Raw genomic sequence first — 22571 nt, forward strand, 5'->3', positions numbered from 1 at the left:
TTGGTTCCAACCGCTGTGTCTTTGTGAGACGCAGAGTAGGTGAACGGATGATCTCCACATGTGTGGTTCCCACCGTGAAGCATGGAGGAGGAGGTGTGATGGTGTGGGGGTGCTTTGCTGGTGACACTGTCAGTGATTTATTTAGAATTCAAGGCACACTTAACCAGCATGGCTACCACAGCATTCTGCAACGATATGCCATCCTATCTGGTTTTCGCTTAGTGGGACTATCATTTGATTTTCAACAGGACAATGACCCGAACTCCTGGGTGGTGCAGTGGTCTAAGTGCTACCTGTGCCACTAGAGGTTCTGGGTTCGAGCCCAGGCTATGTCGCTGCCGGCTGTGACTGGGAGGTCCATGGGGCGACACACAATTGGCCTAGCGTTGTCCGGGTTAGGGAGGGTTTGGCCAGCAAGGATATCCTTGTCTCATCGCGCACTAGCGACTCCTGTGTCGGGCTGGGCGCAGTGCACACTGGTTGGATGTGCGTTGTGTTAAGAAGCAGTGCAGTTGGGTTGTGTTTCGGAGGATGCACGGCTCTCGACCTTTGCCTCTCCCGAGTCCGTACGGGAATTGCAGCGATGAGACAAGACTGTAACTACTACAAATTGGATACCACGAAACTGGGGAAACAAAAGGGGTTAAAAAAATAAAAAAACAGGACATGTTTTTCCTTTCTATTCTAACTCAGTGTAACCGATGTGAAATGGCTAGCTAGTTAGTGGTGGTGCGTGCTAATAGCGTTTCAATCGGTGACGTCACTCGCTCTGAGACTTTGAAGTAGTGGTTCAGTAGTAGTAGTGCATGATGCCAAAGCTGACCTCTAACCCCTCACCCTGTCCCCCAGGTCCTCTGAAACCATAACCAGCTGCACTGTGAAATTAACTTGCTTGTCATTCTGCCGCTGAAGAGTTGGAAGTTAATTGAAAGGCTGGTCTCCTCCCTCTGTGTCAGACGGGGTCACGATGTTATGGAGTAATGGTCATTATTAGGTGAAAGAGGTTCCACTGAGGACAGAGACAGGAGAGATAGAGAGAGGGGAGTGAGAGAGAGAGAGAGAGAGAGAGAGAGAGAGAGAGAGAGAGAGAGAGAGAGAGAGAGAGAGAGAGAGAGAGAGAGAGAGAGAGAGAGGGGTAACCAATCTGTGACTGGCCTGTCCAGATTAACCCCATAACCTTGACGCTGGCCCCCTCCACAGCGGGAGCATTGTCATTAAAGCCAGGAGTCACGCTGGGGGTCAGTGCTCTCTCTTATCTCAGAGCGTCCCCATGGACAATTAACCTGACAGGTTGTCACTCTGAGGAGCATAAGTCTTCACTGTGGAACTATAGGTCTCTATAGGTCCCTATAGGAGCTCAGCCAACTTTAACATTCAGTCTGCTGCAGCTTTCTGTTTGAGGAAACCCAGCTTGCACATTTGGTTCCTTGGAAGTTGTGGGAATGTACATTTTTGGCTCCCCATTGGTTCTGGAAACAAAGCATTAAAGGGCCATTTTTTAAATGTTCATCAACTCCAGCACTACCCACGTCAACATATGTGAAAATGTGTGTGTTTCTATGTTTTACAGTTAAATTGCCTACTAATTGTGTGCTGTTTGGTTAATGATGTCATTGGAAACACTTATCTTCCTCTATCTTTTTTTACAAAAAAACATAGAAATGTGCCATTTTCACATATGTCGAAGTTGGGTTGGTTCTGGGGATGATGAATATGTAGTAGAAACATTTGTAAGATTCCTGACCGGTAAAACAGAAAGTTTGTTAAACATTCAGAGAATGGAAATGAAAATTCTGGGAATCCCTGTTCTGGGAATGTAAATGTTTAGGTTGCTGGACAGTTCTGAGAATGTTTTACTATGGTCCCCTTAATGTTTCCTGTGAGGTTTTTATCAACTTTGTGAGAATGAAAATTATAGGTAATTTGAAGGTAATTAAATCATGTTTCAGTAAGAATTACCCTCCCCCTAAATTAAACATCTATATGTTTAGGTTAAACCAGCCACAACCTAGCCTATGAATTAAAGTTTACAACGTAGATGCACAGATCCAGAGAAAATTAGGAATAATCAAGGTGACAGACAGTGACACATTCAATACTGCCATGCACACTCTTGCCTCCATCTAGGTGATCTAGGGTGTAATCATTAGTTCAACAGTTGCAAATGAGAGTTTCTATTGGAAAAAAACAAACATGTTTATCCCAGTTTTGATCCATTTGCTTTCTTTTAAGAAATGCTTTCAACAGAATCGGCAGAATGAATACACCCCTGATCACATGCAAACCCAGTTCACTTTCATAGCAGCCACATACAAAGAGCAGGATCACTTTGCTCGTTAATTCCTTCTTACATCTACTCACTCTCCTCCTCACCTTTTCCCTTCGCTTGTGTACTTCAGTGCACAACACATCAGCTGTCTGTGACCAGGCTAAAAAACCTTTTGAAGCCAAACCTTCATATCATAACCGCTAACCTCTATACACAGCCTACATAATTGTCACCATATTTGCGAACGTAATTGTCACCATAGCTACAATAACTAACGCGGTAGTATAAACCCGCTACAATCATGCAGTGCAGTGTACAGACAGCAAGCAGTTTAGTAGTTACACTGGCGGGCCCTGGTAGCAATAATTTAACACAACCAAAAGCTTACCTTGACTTGGAAAAGTTCCAGTGTTGGATAGCCATAGCCAGCTAGCTAAAATGGCATCCCTCACTGTGTGAGCCTGGTTTTTGAGTAGGCTAAACCAGCTAGCTGCATTTGCTAGCTAAGTAGCTAGCTACGTGAAAGCGAGAAAGTGAAAAAAATACAATGAATTATAGCTAGCTAGCTAGCTCTCTCTCTCTTGCTTCTCCTTAATTGTTTAAAGAAATGAATTTGTTCAAAACTGTTAAACTATTGTCTTTCTCTGTCTTTGAGTCAACTACTTACCACATTTTGTGCACTGCAGTGATACTGTAGCTAGCTGTAGTTTATGCTTTCAGTACTAGATTCATGAGCCTCCAAAGTTTTGTATTGAAGTTAATGGAGGACGGAAACTAGCTGCCCTCCGGCTACACCATGGTGCTAACCTACAGAGTGCTGTTGAGGCTACTGTAGACCTTAATTGCAAAGCAGTGTGTTTTAATTAAATTATTTGGTGAATATATTTAGTATAATTTTATCCAAAAAGGACAACTTTTTGAATGTTTCACTATTTTTATGAAATTCACTGAGGAGGAGCAGTGGCTAATTCCTTGCTGAGCGGCCTTTCAGGTTATGTCAATATAGGACTCGTTTTACTGTGGATATAGATACTTTTGTACCTGTTTCCTCCAGCATCTTCACAAGGTCCTTTGCTGTTGTTCTGGGATTGACTTACACTTTTCGCACCAAAGTACGTTCATCTCTTGGAGACAGAACGCGTCTCCTTCCTGAGCGGTATGACGGCTGCGTGGTCCCATGGTGTTTATACTTGTGCACTATTGTTTGTATAGATGAACGTGGTACCTTCAGGCGTTTGGAAATTGCTCCTATGGATGAACCAGACTTGTGGAGGTCTACAATGTTTTTCTGAGGTCTTGGCTGATTTCTTTTGATTTTCCCATGATGTCAAGCAAAGAGGCAGTGAATTTGAAGGTATGCCTTGAAATACATCCACAGGTACACCTCCAATTGACTCAAATTATGTCAATTAGCCCATCAAAAGCTTCTAAAGCCATGACATCATTTTCTGGAATTTTCCAAGCTGTTTAAAGGCACAGTCAACTTAGTGTATGTACATTTCTGACCCACTGGAATTGTGATACAGTGAATTATAAGTGAAATATTCTGCCTGTAAACAATTGTTGGAAAAATTAGTAGATGTCCTAACCGACTTTCCAAAACTATAGTTTGTTAGCAAGAAATTTGTGGAGTGGTTGAAAATCAAGTTTTAATGACTCCAACCTAAGTGTATGCAAACTTCCTACTTCAACTGTATATAAGCTCAGTATAATTTCCATTTGAGACTTATCAGCTGAACACCAGGCAAACTGCATGCAAGAGAGTATGTGGTGAAAATGCTCTGCTTATTACGTCTCTCTGTTCACACAATTACACTTTATTGGCCTTTGCTGAATGTCACCGTTAAAGCCTGAATCGCAGCAGCAAGATGCTTTTGTACCTTTATTCAGCTCAATGGAGTGATAAAAAGATGGTGTTTGTAAATTGGCTGTCATTAAACTAGGTGTTTTGCAGGAGGTGTGAAACTCACTGCATCCCAAAAGATGCTTTACAATCTGTTACTATTAAAGAATCTTAATAAAACATTTTTTTTAATTGCTTGAAATTAAACATGTTCCTGACTGCTCATATAAACTCATTAAAAAAAGTAATCTCACTGTCAACTGCATTTATTTTCAGCAAACTTAACATGTGTAAATATTTGTATGAATATAACAAGATTCAACAACTGAGACATAAACTGAACAAGTTCCACAGACATGTGACTAATAATGTGTCCCCGAACAAGAGGGGGTCAAAATCAAAAGTAACAGTCAGTATCTTGTGTGGCCACCAGCTGCATTAAGTACTGCAGTGAATCTCGTCCTCTTGGACTGCACCAGATTTGCCAGTTCTTGCTGTGAGATGTTACCCTACTCTTCCACCAAGGCACCTGCAAGTTCCCGGACATTTCTGGGCGGAATGGCCCTAGCCCTCACCCTCCGATCCAACAGGTCCCAGACGTGCTCAATGGGATTGAGATCCGGGCTCTTCGCTGGCCATGGCAGAAAACAGACATTCCTGTCTTGCAGGAAATCATGCACAGAATGAGCAGTATGGCTGGTCGCATTGTCATGCTGGAGGGTCATGTCAGGATAAGCCTGCAGGAAGGGTACCACATGAGGGAGGAGGATGTCTTCTCTGTAACGCACAGCGTTGAGATTGTCTGCAATGACAACAAGTTCAGTCCGATGATGCTGTGACACACCACCCCAGACCATGACGGACCCTCCACCTCCAAATTGATCCCGCTCCAGAGTACAGGCCTCGGTGTAACGCTCATTCCTTTGACGATAAACGCGAATCTGACCATAACCCCTGGTGAGACAAAACCGTGCTTCGTCAGTGAAGAGCACTTTTTGCCAGTCCTGTCTGGTCCAGCGACGCTGGGTTTGTGCCCATAGGCGTCATTGTTGCCAGTGATTTCTGGTGAGGACCTGCCTTACAACAGACCTACAAGCCCTCAATCCAGCCTCTCTCAGCCTATTTCCGGACAGTCTGAGCACTAATGGTGGGATTGTGCTTTCCTGGTGTAACTCGGGCAGTTGTTGTTGCCATCCTGTACCTGTCCCGCAGGTGGGATGTTCGGATGTACCGATCCTGTGCAGGTGTTGTTACATGTGGTCTGCCACTGCGAGGACGATCATCTGTCTGTCCTGTCTCCCTGTAGCGCTGTCTTAGGAGTCTCACAGTACGGAAATTGCAATTTATTGCCCTGGCCACATCTGCAGTCCTCATGCCTCTTTGCGGCATGCCTAAGGCATGTTCATGCAGATGAGTAGGAGCCCTGGGCATCTTTATTTTGGTGTTTTTCAGAGTCAGTAGAACGGCCTCTTTCGTGTCCTAAATTTTCTTAACTGTGACCTTAATTGCCTACCGTCTGTAATCTGTTAGTGTTCATTAATTCATTAATTGTTTATGGTTCATTAAACAAGCATGGGAAACAGTGTCTAAACCCTTTACAATGAAGATCTGTGAAGTTATTTGGATTTTTACGAATGATCTTTGAAAGACAGGGTCTTGAAAAATGGACATTTCTTTTTTTGCTGAGTTTATGTTGTAGTAGGGCCTACAGCAGCATGCCTTGAAGTATTTCTAAACATTCCAGCGCATTCCCTTTTTAGCCAGTTGATCGCTTTTTATTTCAAAAGTTCTCTCGTCTCACACTGACCGACGTTTAACACTCTGGAACACACAGATGAGCGAGGCAGTCAGAGAAGGCTGTTGAAGCTCAAGACTAACATCTCAACACATTTACAACAACGATGGATGGAGTTGCCTAGCAGGTGCTGTTGCTATGATTTATTCTTTTAGGGATTCAGCTAAGAAAGAGCTTGTAAAAAGATTCCAAAACGCTGTGAGCATTCTGATGTCTCTTTGAGGACTTGGTGGGTTCTTTTATAGTAAGTCCCATTGCTCCTACATGCAAGCTTAATCTTTATGCTAAATAATCATGTACTGGTTTCATATTATTAATGATAGCTGCATTTGCACACCTTTGAATTGATGCTCAGTAGTGCAAAATGATGATGCTTCAGTGACTCTGATAATATACAACAGAACTGTAGGCCCCTGGCTCTAAGCATCTAGAGAGATTACATGAATTGGAAAAACCATGTCTAGATCTAACAGAAAGTTGGAAAATTCTTTCCTTCTGGACCTTTCTTTTGAAAGGCAACCAGTTATCAGTTCAGTGTTTTTCCATGCTGTGGGAGAAAAATCCCCTCAGAACAGCAGATGTGCTTTTGACTGAGTGATGTCTTATCTAACCTCTCACTCAACAGCTCTCTTTAGGCCCATACCTGTTGTAATTATTTTGATAGGCTCATTTGGGATCCGTGAGGCATGACGGGGAAATGACTGGTCTGGCTTGTTGCTGGGGAATGAAAAACCCCACATGGATGTATTCATGAAGGAGGAACATGTGTCATCCATTACACTGGATAAGAGTGTGACATTAATGGCTGTCACCAGTTCGTCAGAACACACACAGGGTAAAACTGCGTTGACATGAAATGTATGAGAATACAAAAGGTATTTGGAGAGATGTTAAAAATCTATGTCTTTCAGTCATGGGTCATTTTTCAAAGGGCAATAATATTCAGATGGAAAGATGGTTTGAAAGCCAGTTAGTCATATAACCGATAGTCACTGGAATGGATTTGCTATTCCAGGCAATTAGAAAATAGATGGCTGTAAAAGCCACAGGAAATTAAGCAGATAACACAGTATATCTCTCCATGGCTGATAGGATTGCAGTATTAACACACATCAATCAGCTAAGAATAAAACCCAGAATATTAGCTCTGGAGATTCTGTTGGGATTAACTGAATCAATAGTCTGTGTCTGGGTTTAATTCCTGATTTGATGGGCCTGCATTTAGATTTCATTGATGCCCTCCAAAGTATTGGTAAAAGTAATTAAGATAGGAAATAGGCCTGATATATCAGAAGACAAAAACAGAGAGGGTACACATTAAACAAAACACTCAACCCATGTGACAATGGACCTCATTATTTTAAAATTAATGAATAAAGATCATACAAGCAAAATAGGAATCAATTCAAAGCAATTTTCAATTGGCATGCATCCAATTGTTTGGTTTGCTTTGACACAATGTGGAAACTGCTGAGGTTAATTGGTTCATTATCATTGTATAGCAATGGCTGCAATTGCAATTTGAAACACAATTCATCTATGAGTCATTTCCATACATTGAAGTCCATAGGATTACAACGTGACCTTCAATTACAGGAAACCTCTTTGTATAGGCAGAGGCTATTTTTTCTCTGGCCTGTTGAGGGTGCTCTAATATGTAACATTTACTGTAAGCAATAAGCATTGATTGCTCCACTGCCAGTGCCCAACATCTAATATTTTATCTTTTGCTTCTCAGGTGGAAACTTCTCCATAACTCATCACCCCCTCTGCAAAATTGTAACTGGCACTCCCTGCAGAGCACGGGACATCTTACAGGTAAGTCCAGCAAACAAAATGTGTAAAAGAAAACATGTTCATTGAAGCAGTTATTTATCCCAAACATGTTCCTATTTATTTGAGTTTTACCACAGCAGCACGTTCTGAGACATTTTCTTTGTTTCACAATTATGTCAATAGATGCGTGTTGACATACTAAATCCCTCCAGGGGAATATGTTGTTGTTTTTGCCCATGAGAGAATTCCTACTGGGCATAAACTGGTTGAATCAACATTGTTTCCATGTAATTTCAACAAAAAAATATCAACGTGATGACTTTGAATCAGCATAGAAAACTGTCATCAACATAAGGAAATGTCTCTTTTTCACCAAACTTTTAACATAAATCCAATGACATGGTAACATTTTCTGTTGATTTCACGTGAAATTCACTCAAACTCAAACAAACGCATATAAAAAATAGACATTGAACTGACGTCTGTGCTCGTGTTTGGATTTTTACGAATGATCTTTGAAAGACAGGGTCTTGAAAAATGAACATTTCTTTTTTTGCTGAGTTTATGTTGTAGTAGGGCCTACAGCAGCATGCCTTGAAGTATTTTTAAACATTCCAGCGCATTCCCTTTTTAGCCAGTTGATCGCTTTTTATTTCAAATGAGTAAGTTCTCTCGTCTCACACTGACCGACGTTTAACACTCTGGAACACACAGATGAGCGAGGCAGTCAGAGAAGGCTGTTGAAGCTCAAGACTAACATCTCAGCATATTTACAACAACGATGGATGGAGTTGCCTAGCAGGTGCTGTTGCTATGATTTATTTTTTTAGGGATTCAGCTAAGAAAGAGCTTGTAAAAAGATTCCAAAACGCTGTGAGCATTCTGATGTCTCTTTGAGGACTTGGTGGGTTCTTTTATAGTAAGTCCCATTGCTCCTACATGCAAGCTTAATCTTTATGCTAAATAACCATGTACTGGTTTCATATTATTAATGATAGCTGCATTTGCACACCTTTGAATTGATGCTCAGTAGTGCAAAATGATGATGCTTCAGTGACTCTGATAATATACAACAGAACTGTAGGCCCCTGTCTCTAAGCATCTAGAGAGATTACATGAATTGGAAAAACCATGTCTAGATCTAACAGAAAGTTGGAAAATATTTTCCCATCAACGTGTAGCTGTTCCTTTGAGGTATGATTCATCAAATCATTATTATGGCTTCTAGAACAATAACCTTCCCTGAAGGCATTTTCAATTGAGTTCTCCCCATGGTAACAAGCACCTCCAAGAATATACCTTGAAGACAGGCATAGGCAGATGCTTAAACTGACAGATTTTGATGGGGATGTTTTAATGATGTCAATTAGATATAGACTCTTATGGACTTTTAATCACAATGGATTAGCTAGTTTCCATAAAACAGCTGCCTGGTTTAGCTGCTGAGTTAGTGCAGTGTTCTTAGCTAGCTAGCTATGTTGTGCTAGCTAACGAATATGCTAACATTAGGTAGCTAGCTAAACATTTGGCTAGGGGGGGCACTGGCACTATGGGATTATGAAGAGTGAATTAAATGGTTTCTACGTCATCTTGCTAGGTAGTTATCTAGCTGTGTATTAACAAGAGCTTTTAACAAAATAGTAACATTAGCGGAGATAGCTTGGAATCAAGACCATAAGCAATAACCACGGAGATGCATTGACAAACAACGCTACTGCCACCTTCTGGTTTGGAGTACTTCCAAGATCTTTGCTGTGTGAACACAAAAGAGATTGACTGCCGACACTGTTCAGAAGACTGGCCTCCTCCAACACATTATCGTGTGTCTGAACTTTTAAGATAGTTAGACACGCTACCCTGAAATGACGTCTTGGTAGCTAGGCTGGCAGACTGGGAACCTAACTGGAATAGCGAAAGACAACTTCATGAAATTGCTAGATGACTAGTAATATTACAGAGAAACAACAAAAACAAACACTTTTTTGTGTGAACCTTGGCGTGATCCTGGACAACAAACTGTCGTTCTCAACTAACATCAAGGCGGTGGCCCGTTCCTGTAGGTTCATGCTCTACAACATCCGCAGAGTACGACCCTGCCTCACACAGGAAGCGGCGCAGGTCCTAATCCAGGCACTTGTCATCTCCCGTCTGGATTACTGCAACTCGCTGTTGGCTGGGCTCCCTGCCTGTGCCATTAAACCCCTACAACTCATCCAGAACGCCGCAGCCCGTCTAGTGTTCAACCTTCCCAAGTTCTCTCACGTCACCCCGCTCCTCCGCTCTCTCCACTGGCTTCCAGTTGAAGCTCGCATCCGCTACAAGACCATGGTGCTTGCCTACGGAGCTGTGAGGGGAACGGCACCTCAGTACCTCCAGGCTCTGATCAGGCCCTACACCCAAATAAGGGCACTGCGTTCATCCACCTCTGGCCTGCTCGCCTCCCTACCACTGAGGAAGTACAGTTCCCGCTCAGCTCAGTCAAAACTGTTCGCTGCTCTGGCTCCCCAATGGTGGAACAAACTCCCTCACGACGCCAGGACAGCGGAGTCAATCACCACCTTCCGGAGACACCTGAAACCCCACCTCTTTAAGGAATACCTAGGATAGGATAAAGTAATCCTTCTCACCCCCTCCCCCCTTAAAATATTTAGATGCACTATTGTAAAGTGGTTGTTCCACTGGATGTCATAAGGTGAATGCACCAATTTGTAAGTCGCTCTGGATAAGAGCGTCTGCTAAATGACTTAAATGTAAATGTAAATGTGTCATTTTTCTTTTAACAGGACAAATCTGAGGGGGCACGTACCCTTGTGCCCCCTATGGGCATGACACCTCTGCTATCCCCAACCTTCTCAACTGTCTGTTTGAAGAATATTTAATACAATAATAGATTACAAAACAATTGTTGACTTTAAAGATACCAGTTGATCAGTGTTAAGAGCTTTAACTTCTTCGAGATAGGGGGCACTCTTTTAATTTTTGGATAAAAAACGTTTCCGTTTTAAACAAGATATTTTGTCATGAAAAGATGCTCGACTATGCATGTAATTGACAGCTTTGGAAAGAAAAAACTCTGACGTTTCCAAAACTGCAAAGATATTATCTGTGAGTGCCCCAGAACTAATGCTACAGGCGAAACCAAGATGACATTTCATACAGGAAATGGTCCAGATTTTGAATGCCCTGTGTTCCAATGTCTCCTTATATGGCTGTGAATGCGCCAGGAATGAGCCTGCACTTTCTGTCGTTTCCCCAAGGTGTCTGCAGCATTGTGACGTATTTGTAGGCATATCATTGGAAGATTGACCATAAGAGACTACATTTACCAGGTGTCCGCCCGGTGTCCTCCGTCAAAATTATTGCGTAATCTCCAGGTCCATGCGCGTTCTATTTTCACCCAAATGTATATTTCTCTCATGTACTTTCTTTTTTCTCTCTCTCTTTAAAATCCCCATTTTGGGTAACACGCGACATAGTTTGTTGGCCCATTATACTAAGTTCTAATCAATAACCTATAATGTGTTTTGTCTATGTGTATCTTCTATCATCATTTTAGCTTTCTAGTAAATAAATATAAGATTGGTGTGGTACGAACTCATTGGTGAGACCCGGGTCCGTGCAGATTCATGGACTATACGACGTTCAGAACGAGATTGTAGAGGTAACTGGTTAATGATATTCTTTGAGTTAATTTGGGAAATAGAAACTCAATAAAAACTACCTTTTCCATGGTGCCCCAGGTTAATGAGTTAATAATTGCTTGATTCAGTTAATCACGCAATTAGAAACGTTTAATAATTCGATGAACATCAGTCGTCACATTAACTAATACAACGTCACGACAATGATGATGATGATGATGATTATTATTAAACTCACCTTTTGCACCTGTTTCCTGACTCCCTTTGTATACATTACAAAAAATAAAGTCATGTTAATCAGAAATATAATGGAAATATTTTCAACTGTCTCCGTCCTCTGAATTGTCATTTCAACCCAGCACAAGTGACATGTTTGTGACATGTTACACAATTCCCTGTACAGAGAAAATCCTAGTCAAGTAAACACTTTGTTTTGGAATGTGAATACTGACTAAAACCTCAGGCATGTTGTTCTTTCCATTGTTTAATTCAGTCATAATTCAATCAGACATTTGGTCTGAGCTCGAGAGCAGGAAGTATGTTTTGTATATTGTTCTGACTGTACTGAGAGCATATTTCCCTTTTAAACATTAGAGTACAGCTTGACTGTAATTGCATGAGACACTCTAGAACGGCATGAATATAAGCATGTCTAGTGAGGTGAAACATTGTTCTGTTGAGCTCTTTAAGTAGCAATCACTTTACACTAGAGGACCAAGTATGATCGGTCTTTAATGTGATTTTCTTCTTGTGATTACCAGCACTTCCTGTTGCCTAAACTGGAGGTGCTAATTTGAAGTTGATTGCACATTTATCACTCTATAAACAGAACATGTGATGGAGACACTTCACGAAGCTTCTACGATGTGGTGGGTCACCAAAGTCCAGAACCTTTGCTAGTGAAATTTTCCAATGAAAACCTGCCTACCGAGTCACAAACAGTGAGCCCCATGTATTTCTTTTCAGTTGTCTGTTCACCTCTGTCGAGCAGTTTCCTCATATCATCCATGCTCTATGTGTGTAGCTTGGCTCTGTCACTCTGTCCCTCTGCTCTGTTCTCTCATCTCCTCTCTCCATATGCTGGGTCCTCAGGCTGCACTGTGCTCATACCTAAAGGCTCTGTCTTCTTTCTCTAGACCCATCTGGTCCCCTGTTTCCCCTCTCTCCCTAGTGGTCCTTCAGTTGGGGACCATGCCAACACCTCCCCTGGTTGGCACCCAGTGTCTGGCAGTCCATCTTCCTGTCTCTTAACTCTTGTCTGGAAGCTGTGAATGCCAATCGATGGTATCATTGTCTATATTTTTAATGGCCTTTGTTTGTTGCCAATAGTGTTGGCACCACTGACCTACATGGTTGGCACTGCCTCAAGAAGCAGGGAATGTAAAACCACAACCATGACCAGCCAACCCCCAAAGAGTGTGTATATTTCTCTCTCCTCAACCATATAGGGCAGGGATACCCAGCGGCTTAGCATGACCTATCGTAATGTGTCTGTGAGTGAGTGCACTTCAGTGGCGGTCGGTGCCATTTAAGATGAGGGAGTACGATTATTTTTATTTCTATTAAAACATATTAGATGACTGTCATTCATATTCCATTCCCAGCTCAATGTTACATTGATAAGTTTAGGCTACTACATGATACTCAAATTTTCACTATACCCATCACGAGGTTGCTACAACCTAGACTATGAATGGAAGTTTACAACGTAGAGATATTTTTTTGTAATCAAGGTGACAGACAGTGACACATTCAATACTGCCTTGCAAACTCCAGCTGATCTAGGGTGTATTGAACAAATTCAGTTTCTATTGGACAAATTCAGGTAAGTTTATCCTCATTTCGTTATGTTAAAAAAAAGTTTTTCAACAGAATGAATACACCTCTGATCACACGCAAACACAGTTCACTTTCATAGCAGCCACATACAAACAGCATAATCACTTTGCTCGTTGTATTCTTTTTCGCATCTACAAGCTCTCCTCCTCTCACCTTTTCCCTTCACATGTGGACCTCATTGCACAACACATCAGCTGTCTGTGACCAGGTGAAAAAACATTTCCAAGCCAAACCATCTTAACCGCTAACTGCTACACACAGCTTACATCGTTGTCACCATATTTGCTAACGTCATAGTCAACATAGCTACTATAACTAATGCGGTAGTATAAACCCGCTACAATCATGCAGTGCAGTGTACAGTCAGCAAGCAGTTTAGCAGTTACACCAGTGGGCCCTGGTGGCAATAAATTAATAAAACCAAAAGCTTACCTTGACTTGGAAGAGTTTCAGTGTTGGATAGCCATTGCCAGATAGCTAACATAGCATCCCTCACTGTTTGAGCCGGGTGTTTGAGCATGCTAAACTAGCTATGTGCATTCACTAGCTAAGTAAGTGAAAGTGAAAGTGAAGTGGAAAAAAATCAACAAAATATACCTCTATAATCCATATATAGTCTCTCTCTCTCTCTCTCTCTCTCTCTCTCTCTCTCTCTCTCTCTCTCTCTCTCTCTCTCTCCTCTCTCCCCTCTATCTCTCTCTATCTCGCCTGTCTCTGTCCTCAGTGGAACCTCTTTCACCTCTCTCTCTCTTGCTTCTCCTTTATTTCTGAAAAAATGTATTTATTTAAAACTGTTCAACTATTGTCTTTCTCTCTCATTTAGTCAACTACTCAACACATTTTATGCACTTCAGTACTATCTAGCTATAGTTGGTTTCAGTACTAGATTTATTCTTTGTTCCTTTGATTGGGTGGACAACATGTCAGTTCATGAAACAAGAGCTCTGATAGGATCTGTCATAATTACTGTGTAAGTTTATGGAAGGGGCTGACAAACATGAGCATCCTAGGTTCTGTATTGAATCCAATGTACCCAGAGTAGAATTCCAAGTCTGTTTTATTCAGGTATTTGGTGACGTGAATATATTTTGTATAGTTTTATCTAAAAATGATAATTATTTAATGTTTCATTATTTTTTATTAAATTCACTGTGGAGGATGGTCCTCCCCTTCCTCCTCAGAGGAGCCTCCACTGGTGCCCTTATTGCTAACTCACTGTACTATTTTACATACTTTTGCCTTAGTTTTTGGTCCATTTATTCTTTGTGATCTCTCTGGTTGTCTAACACTGACAATAATCCTATCTTTCCTGAGAACATACTAAATCTGTATTTTATCTGAGGATGAAACTATACAGTATCTATAATGAAGGGGTATGAGTATGACGACTGGTTGGTGGGACACAGAAGGGACATTGGTGTAACAACTCAAAGGAAACAACACCAACTGAGTGTAATCAGAAAAGCATATTTACCATTTCACAACTGATCTTTACTGACATTCAAAAAAACTTGAGGTCAGCGGAGACTATTTACACTTCCATTATGTTCTCCTCCTTGCGTGAGTCAAGAAGCGAACTCCTGCGTGAATAGGTTGTATGTCATTCAGTGGTGGAGCATCTGGTTGTGTTTTCAATGTAGACATGTTTACCCATGAGCCCTACCCACAAAGTCAACAGTAGAAACCACTGAATGGTGTGAGAGCCACCAAACAAGCAGATAGTCAGTCCACCACACCCCTTAAACAACGACATCAGTCATGTCTGGAAAAGACTGTACGGAAATGGAATACAGAAGTGGCAACCAGATTGTTACAGTATGGGAATAAAACACGTATTACATGCCATCTGAGTGGCTTTAGTCTTCACAATTAAATGTTCTTCTGTTGTAAGACCTTTGTCTCAGATTCTCTAATAATAGTAGAAGACATGAGACAAAGGCCTTACACCTTTAAGCACACATTATGTGCTTAAGGTAATGTACCATTTGACCAATAAATGCTCTTATATCCACTTAAAGCTTGACGTGACTGGTAAAAACACTCAGAACAGAACATTGAAGCCTGCCCAGAGGCTCTGAATCCCATTACCAAGACAGTGTTCATCAAGTCAATCAATGGCCTCAAGACTTCATGTCAACAGGACTCATATGTACCATAGCTACAGGGGCTCTCATCTGTGACAACAGCCCGACAACAAAATCCAGGGACAGAGACAATGCAACTACTAATGGAGCATGCTAGCTGGCTGTTGTACACAAAGACTCTGGCAATGGCAATACCCCGGGGATGAGTTCCCAGTGCTCTTTTTTTCAGCACTCTGACATATTGTTGGCAGCCATCTTGTGATGTATTAGTGATGTTGGAGATGTGCTTGCTTGTGGTTGAAGATGCTCTTCAAAGAATAGTAGTACTCTATGATGCCAACAGGTCCATTTCAGGCAGGGAAAATCATGATGAATTACACTCAAGAAGCCAGTCAAGAGAATGTTTTCCACCCCAGTTGACAATGCAACTTGTGGGGTGAAAAAAACCCTGCTCTTTCTGATTCAGAATTGAGAGAATTGTATTGCAAACAATACAAATGGAGATGTTTTTTGTCTTTTTCACCTTTGATCTGTTAAGCCTACATTTGAATAACCTTTAACATCATGTCACCTCATCGTGTCCTTCTTTGTTCTTTCTGAGGTAAATGTAGCACTGTACTGTATTGTTCCAGGCCAGGATACTGTACACCAACCTTTCATACAGTGAAGAGGCGATTGGAGGAGAATCTCAATTTCATACTCCTAACATCCTCTCTCCTCGCCTCCTTCTCAATACCCTGTGGGTTTTGATGAGGCGAGGAGAAAGGACACGAGGAGTATGCAGTTGAGATTCTCCCTCGGGTGTGTTTAGTGATATTTTAGCATTTGCTGCCTATTCTTGCATTTTTTTATTAAGTTGCTGAACTTGACATTTTCAGGAATTTGCACTAAGATGGATTAAAGAGTGTGACTAAAATGTGTTTTTGGAAGATATGATGGATGTACCATTAAAATGAACTCGCAAGCCAGCAATCCAGCGAGGTTTGGTTTCTTATTTATTCCAAATAACCTATTCATTATAATAGCAACATGAATGAATAATAAGAGGATTTCATAACTTTGCGTATGGCTCCAAATGAGAGTCAGCTTGTTTAAACAGTCTACATGGGCCTAATAAAAAAACTATTAACATATACAGTCAACTTTTTCTTTATGCCACAAAAACATAATTGACTTGGAATTCAAATCCAACTTTTTAGAGGAAAACAATGTTTAAGTGGATCACTTTGGATAATATTCCAAGTTATAACCATATCATTTTTGGGAGTGTGGGGGGGGGGTGTCCCCTATACAGATACATTGGGTCTGACACTGAGACTTACAGTACTTATTCTGTGATGTAACTATGGAAATGTCCAAACACAGATGAAAGAGATCCAAAAAGCTATCGTCTAAAGTGGTTGACAAGGTTATCAGAGTTGCAAACCCAATGTTCCCCTTATTAAAATGAAGCCATCATAGCATCACACACAGCACCAAGATGCCAGGGGGATGATATAATGAGAGTAGTCTGTAACTGACCTCAAACTAACACTGACAGCACCTCTAACAATAATAGAGAACACTACACAGCATACTATTTTAGTCACAGCAACAGAAGTGCTACATCCATTTAGGCCTGTGACTTCAACCAATTCCAAATAAAACACAATGACCCCCAAATCTCACGTTAAAGAATGGTTCATAAAGAACTATTCTACTTCTACTCCACGCCTTCAGAGCAGAGTTTCTCGCAGCGGCCTAGCCCGGGTATCCTCAGTTATTCAGATGTGTTGGAAATAATGACCTCCCAGGGTCAAAGTCACAGCAGTCGCTGTGGAGCACGCTCACTCTGCTCACTCTGTTATTGTGAAGCATCACTCCCATGCTGAGCGGTTCCAAACAGAGGGTTCTAAGGTTAGGGAGAGAGCGAGGGTATGTCTGTGTGACATCACAGCAACCTGTAACACTCTCCATTAGTTCCCATGCTTTCTTATGTAAGTATCTTTATACTGTGTGTGGCTTATGGGTGGACAAAATTGGTTGTCATTTCCTTCCAGGCTATTTTGGTATTGCTGAGGGTTATTATGGAAACGTTGTTTAAATTAAGGTATGTTTTCTGGCTTCATGCTATACACAGAGGAATTGCTAGATTACAGTTTAATCAGAGAGTAGAGGTGGTCCCGGACAGGGAGGACATCCCTTCTAGCGAGCGACAACGGACAGACTGTGTCTCATCGCACGTATGACCAGGGTAATGACAGGAAGTGATGAAGCTCCACTTCCTTTCTTACTTCCTTTAATATTTGGTCCCCATGACCTCATAGGACGTGCCAGATCCTGACAAATCAGCAGCTCCAGAGAGAGGAAACCACTTCTTACTCTTAGACAGAGAGGATTCAACTCATCTGACTTTAAGGGGATATAAATAACCTTGCATGGTTGAGACTCACAGTCACTTACCCCCACATTGGTTTTAAATATGCCATTATGTGTCTTATGGGTTTCCTGGAATTATGCTTTCTGTTAATGAGCTCTTTGATATAAATATTACTTCAAGCCAATTCCTTCCCTCCTTCCCCCATCCACTCTGGAAATATAATAGAGGTTCTGAAGGACCTGTGGATCTCTGAAGCCAACGTAGCACTTAACATCTTTAAAGTTGACTGTGAATGACTGTTGGTTATGCAAGCTTCTTTTTAGACCTGCCAAAGAAGCATTCCTCTCACAAAACGTCAAAACCTAAGAGAGGGAAAACTTACTGTAGGTACAGTGCATTCAGAAAGTATTCAGACCCCTTGAATTTTTCCACATTTAAATAGATTAAAAAAATATAATTATCATCAATCTACACACAATACTCAATAATGACAAAGCAAAACATGTTTTTCTACATTTTTGCACATGTATTAAAAATGTAAAAAAATGAAAAATTATATTCACATAAGTATTCAGACACTTTGCTAGTTCTTTGTTGAAGCACCTTTGGCAGTGATTACAGCCTTGGGTCTTCTTGGGCATGATGCTACAAGCTTGGCACAACTGTATTTGGGGAGTTTCTCCCATTCATCTCTGCAGATCCTCTCAAGTTCTGTAAGGTTTGATGGGGAGCGTCGCTGCACAGATGTTTTCAGGTATCTCCAGAGATGTTAGATCGGTTTCAAGCCCGGGCTCTGGCTGGGCCACTCAAGGACATTCAGAGACTTGTCCCGTGCTTGCTGTGTGCTTAGGGTCGTTGTCCTGTTGGAAGGTGAACCTTCGCCCCAGTCTGAGGTCCTGAGCGCTATGGAGCAGGTTTTCATTAAGGATCTCTCTGTACTTTGCTCCATTCATCTTTCCCTCGATCCTGACTATTCTCCCAGTCCCTAGCTCTGAAAGCATCCCCACAGCATGATGCTGACACCCCCATGGATCAGCGTAGGGATGGTGTCAGGTTTCAGACGTTTGGCATTCAGGCCAAAGTGTTCAATCTTGGTTTCATCAGACCAGAGAATCTGTTTCTCATGGTCTGAGAGTCCTCCAAATGGGCTGTCATGTGCCTTTTACTGAGGAGTGGCCTTTTTGATTGGTGGAGTGCTGCAGAGATGGTTGTCCTTCTGGAAGGTTCTCTCATCTCTAAAGAGGACCTCTGGAGCTCTGTCAGATTGATCATTGCGAACTTGGTCACCTCCCTGACCAAGGTTAACCACAGATGGACTCCAATCAAGTTGTAGAAACATCTCAAGGATGGTCAATGGAAACAGGATGCACCTGAGCTCAATATCGAGTCTCATAACTTACGTAAATAAGGTATTTATGTTTTAAAATTGTATTATACTTGCAAAAGAAATGTCAACCTGTTTTTACTTTGTCATTATTGGGTATAGTGTGTAGATTAACGAGCAAAACATTTGATTTAATCCATTGTAGAATACGGCTGTAACGTAACAAAATTTGGAAAAAGTGAAAGGGTATTTGGTACTTTATTAGGATCCCCATTAGCTGTTGCAAAAGCAGCAGCTACTCTTCCTGTGGTCCACACAAAACATGAAACATGACATAATACAGAACATTAATAGACAAGAACAGCTCAAGGACAGAACTACATACGTAGTGTTATGCAGGTGAATGAGGACCCAAAAGCGACTTAACGAAAACAGAGTCTTTGTTCCAGTTCTAGACAAAAGTGATAATCCAGGATATTATCAAGGTGAAAACAAAACAGGAAAACTGAATTCCACTCGTCAGTAGAGAGGACTGACTGGAGACTCGACCACAGACTGCAGGTTGCTTCGGGAAGGCACCGGCCGTAGCAGACCTTGACACCTGCTCACACGCAGCATCTGAAGAAGGTAAAACACGACAGGGCGAGACAAGGACACAGAATAGCGAACATCATACAAGGATCCGACAAGGACAGAAGCGGAAAACAGAGGGAGAAATAGGGGCTCTAATCAGAGGGCAAAATAGGGGACAGGTGTGAAAAGAGTAAATGAGGTAGTTAGGAGAAATGAGGAACAGCTGGGAGCAGGAACGGAACGATAGAGAGAGAGAGCGAGAGAGGGAGAGAGGGAGGGGGAGAGAGGGATAGAAAGAGGGAAAGAACCTAATAAGACCAGCAGAGGGAAACGAAGGACTAAAGAGACGGGATAAGGCATCAGGCTTGGTGTTCTTATTACCCGGGCGATAAGAAATCACAAACTCGAAACGAGCGAAAAACAACGCCCAACGAGCTTGACGTGCATTAAGTCGTTTGGCAGAACGGATGTACTCAAGGTTCTTATGGTCAGTCCAAACGACAAAAGGAACGGTCGCCCCCTCCAACCACTGTCGCCATTCGCCTAGGGCTAAGCGGATGGCGAGCAGTTCGCGGTTACCCACATCATAGTTGCGTTCCGATGGCGACAGGCGATGAGAAAAATAAGCGCAAGGATGGACCTTATCGTCAGACTGGAAGCGCTGGGATAGAATGGCTCCCACGCCCACCTCTGAAGCGTCAACCTCGACAATGAATTGTTTAGTGACGTCAGGAGTAACAAGGATAGGAGCGGATGTAAAACGCTTCTTGAGGAGATCAAAAGCTCCCTGGGCGGAACCGGACCACTTAAAACACGTCTTGACAGAAGTAAGAGCTGTGAGAGGGGCAGCAACTTGACCGAAATTACGAATGAAACGCCGATAGGAATTAGCGAAACCTAGAAAGCGCTGCAACTCGACACGTGACCTTGGAACGGGCCAATCACTGACAGCCTGGACCTTAGCGGGATCCATCTGAATGCCTTCAGCGGAAATAACAGAACCGAGAAATGTGACAGAGGAGACATGAAAGGCGCACTTCTCAGCCTTCACGTAGAGACAATTCTCTAAAAGGCGCTGGAGTACACGTCGAACGTGCTGAACATGAATCTCGAGTGACGGTGAAAAAATCAGGATATCGTCAAGGTAGACAAAAACAAAGATGTTCAGCATGTCTCTCAGTACATCATTAACTAATGCCTGAAAAACAGCTGGAGCATTAGCGAGACCGAACGGCAGAACCCGGTACTCAAAATGCCCTAACGGAGTGTTAAACGCTGTTTTCCACTCGTCCCCCCTCTCTGATGCGCACGAGATGGTAAGCGTTACGAAGGTCCAACTTAGTAAAGAACCTGGCTCCCTGCAGAATTTCGAAGGCTGACGACATAAGGGGAAGCGGATAACGATTCTTAACCGTTATGTCATTCAGCCCTCGATAATCCACGCAGGGGCGCAGAGTACCGTCCTTCTTCTTAACAAAAAAAACCCCCGCTCCGGCGGGAGAGGAAGAAGGCACCACGGTACCGGCATCGAGAGAAACAGACAAATAATCCTCGAGAGCCTTACGTTCGGGAGCCGACAGAGAGTATAGTCTACCCCGAGGGGGAGTGGTCCCCGGAAGGAGATCAATACTACAATCATACGACCGGTGAGGAGGAAGGGAGTTGGCTCTGGACCGACTGAAGACCGTGCGCAGATCATGATATTCCTCCGGCACTCCTGTCAAATCACCAGGTTCCTCCTGAGAAGAGGGGACAGAAGAAACAGGAGGGATAGCAGACATTAAACACTTCACATGACAAGAAACGTTCCAGGATAGGATAGAATTACTAGACCAATTAATAGAATGATTATGACATACTAGCCAGGGATGACCCAAAACAACAGGTGTAAAAGGTGAACGAAAAATCAAAAAAGAAATGGTCTCACTGTGGTTACCAGATACTGTGAGGGTTAAAGGTAGTGTCTCACATCTGATACTGGGGAGAAGACTACCATCTAAGGCGAACATGGGCGTGGGCTTCCCTAACTGTCTGAGAGGAATGTCATGTTTCCGAGCCCATGCTTCGTCCATAAAACAACCCTCAGCCCCAGAGTCTATCAAGGCACTGCAGGAAGCAGCCGAACCGGCCCAGCATAGATGGACCGACAAGGTAGTACAGGATCTAGATGGAGAGACCTGAGTAGTAGCGCTCACCAGTAGCCCTCCGCTTACTGATGAGCTCTGGCCTTTTACTGGACATGAACTGACAAAATGTCCAGCAGAACCGCAATAGAGGCAAAGGCGGTTGGTGATCCTCCGTTCCCTCTCCTTAGTCGAGATGCGAATACCTCCCAGCTGCATGGGCTCAGTCTCTGAGCCAGAGGGAGGCGATGGTTGAGATGCAGAGAGGGGGAACACCGTTAACGCGAGCTCTCTTCCACGAGCTCGGTGACGAAGATCTACCCGTCGTTCTATGCGGATGGCGAGTGCAATCAAAGAGTCCACGCTGGAAGGAACCTTCCGGGAGAGAATCTCATCTTTAACCTCAGCGTGGAGTCCCTCCAGAAAACGAGCGAGCAACGCCGGCTCGTTCCAGTCACTGGAGGCAGCAAGAGTGCGAAACTCTATAGAGTAATCCGTTATGGATCGATCACCTTGACATAGAGAAGCCAGGGCCCTGGAAGCCTCCTTACCAAAAACTGAACGATCAAAAACCCGTATCATCTCCTCTTTAAAGTTCAGATAATTGTTAGAACACTCAGCGCTTGCCTCCCAGATAGCTGTGCCCCACTCCCGAGCCCGACCAGTAAGGAGTGAAATGACGTAAGCAATCCGAGCTCTCTCTCCAGAGTATGTGTTGGGTTGGAGAGAGAACACAATATCACACTGGGTGAGAAAGGAGCGGCACTCAGTGGGCTGCCCAGAGTAACATGGCGGGTTATTAACCCTAGGTTCTGGAGACTCGGAAGACCAGGAAGTAGCTGGTGGCACGAGACGAAGACTCCGAAACTGTCCTGAGGTCGGAAACCTGGCCGGCCAGGGTCTCAACGGCATGACGAGCAGCAGACAATTCCTGCTCGTGTCTGC

This window comes from Oncorhynchus gorbuscha, linkage group LG09, assembly GCF_021184085.1.
Source record: "Oncorhynchus gorbuscha isolate QuinsamMale2020 ecotype Even-year linkage group LG09, OgorEven_v1.0, whole genome shotgun sequence".
Classification (NCBI taxonomy): Eukaryota; Metazoa; Chordata; class Actinopteri; order Salmoniformes; family Salmonidae; genus Oncorhynchus; species Oncorhynchus gorbuscha.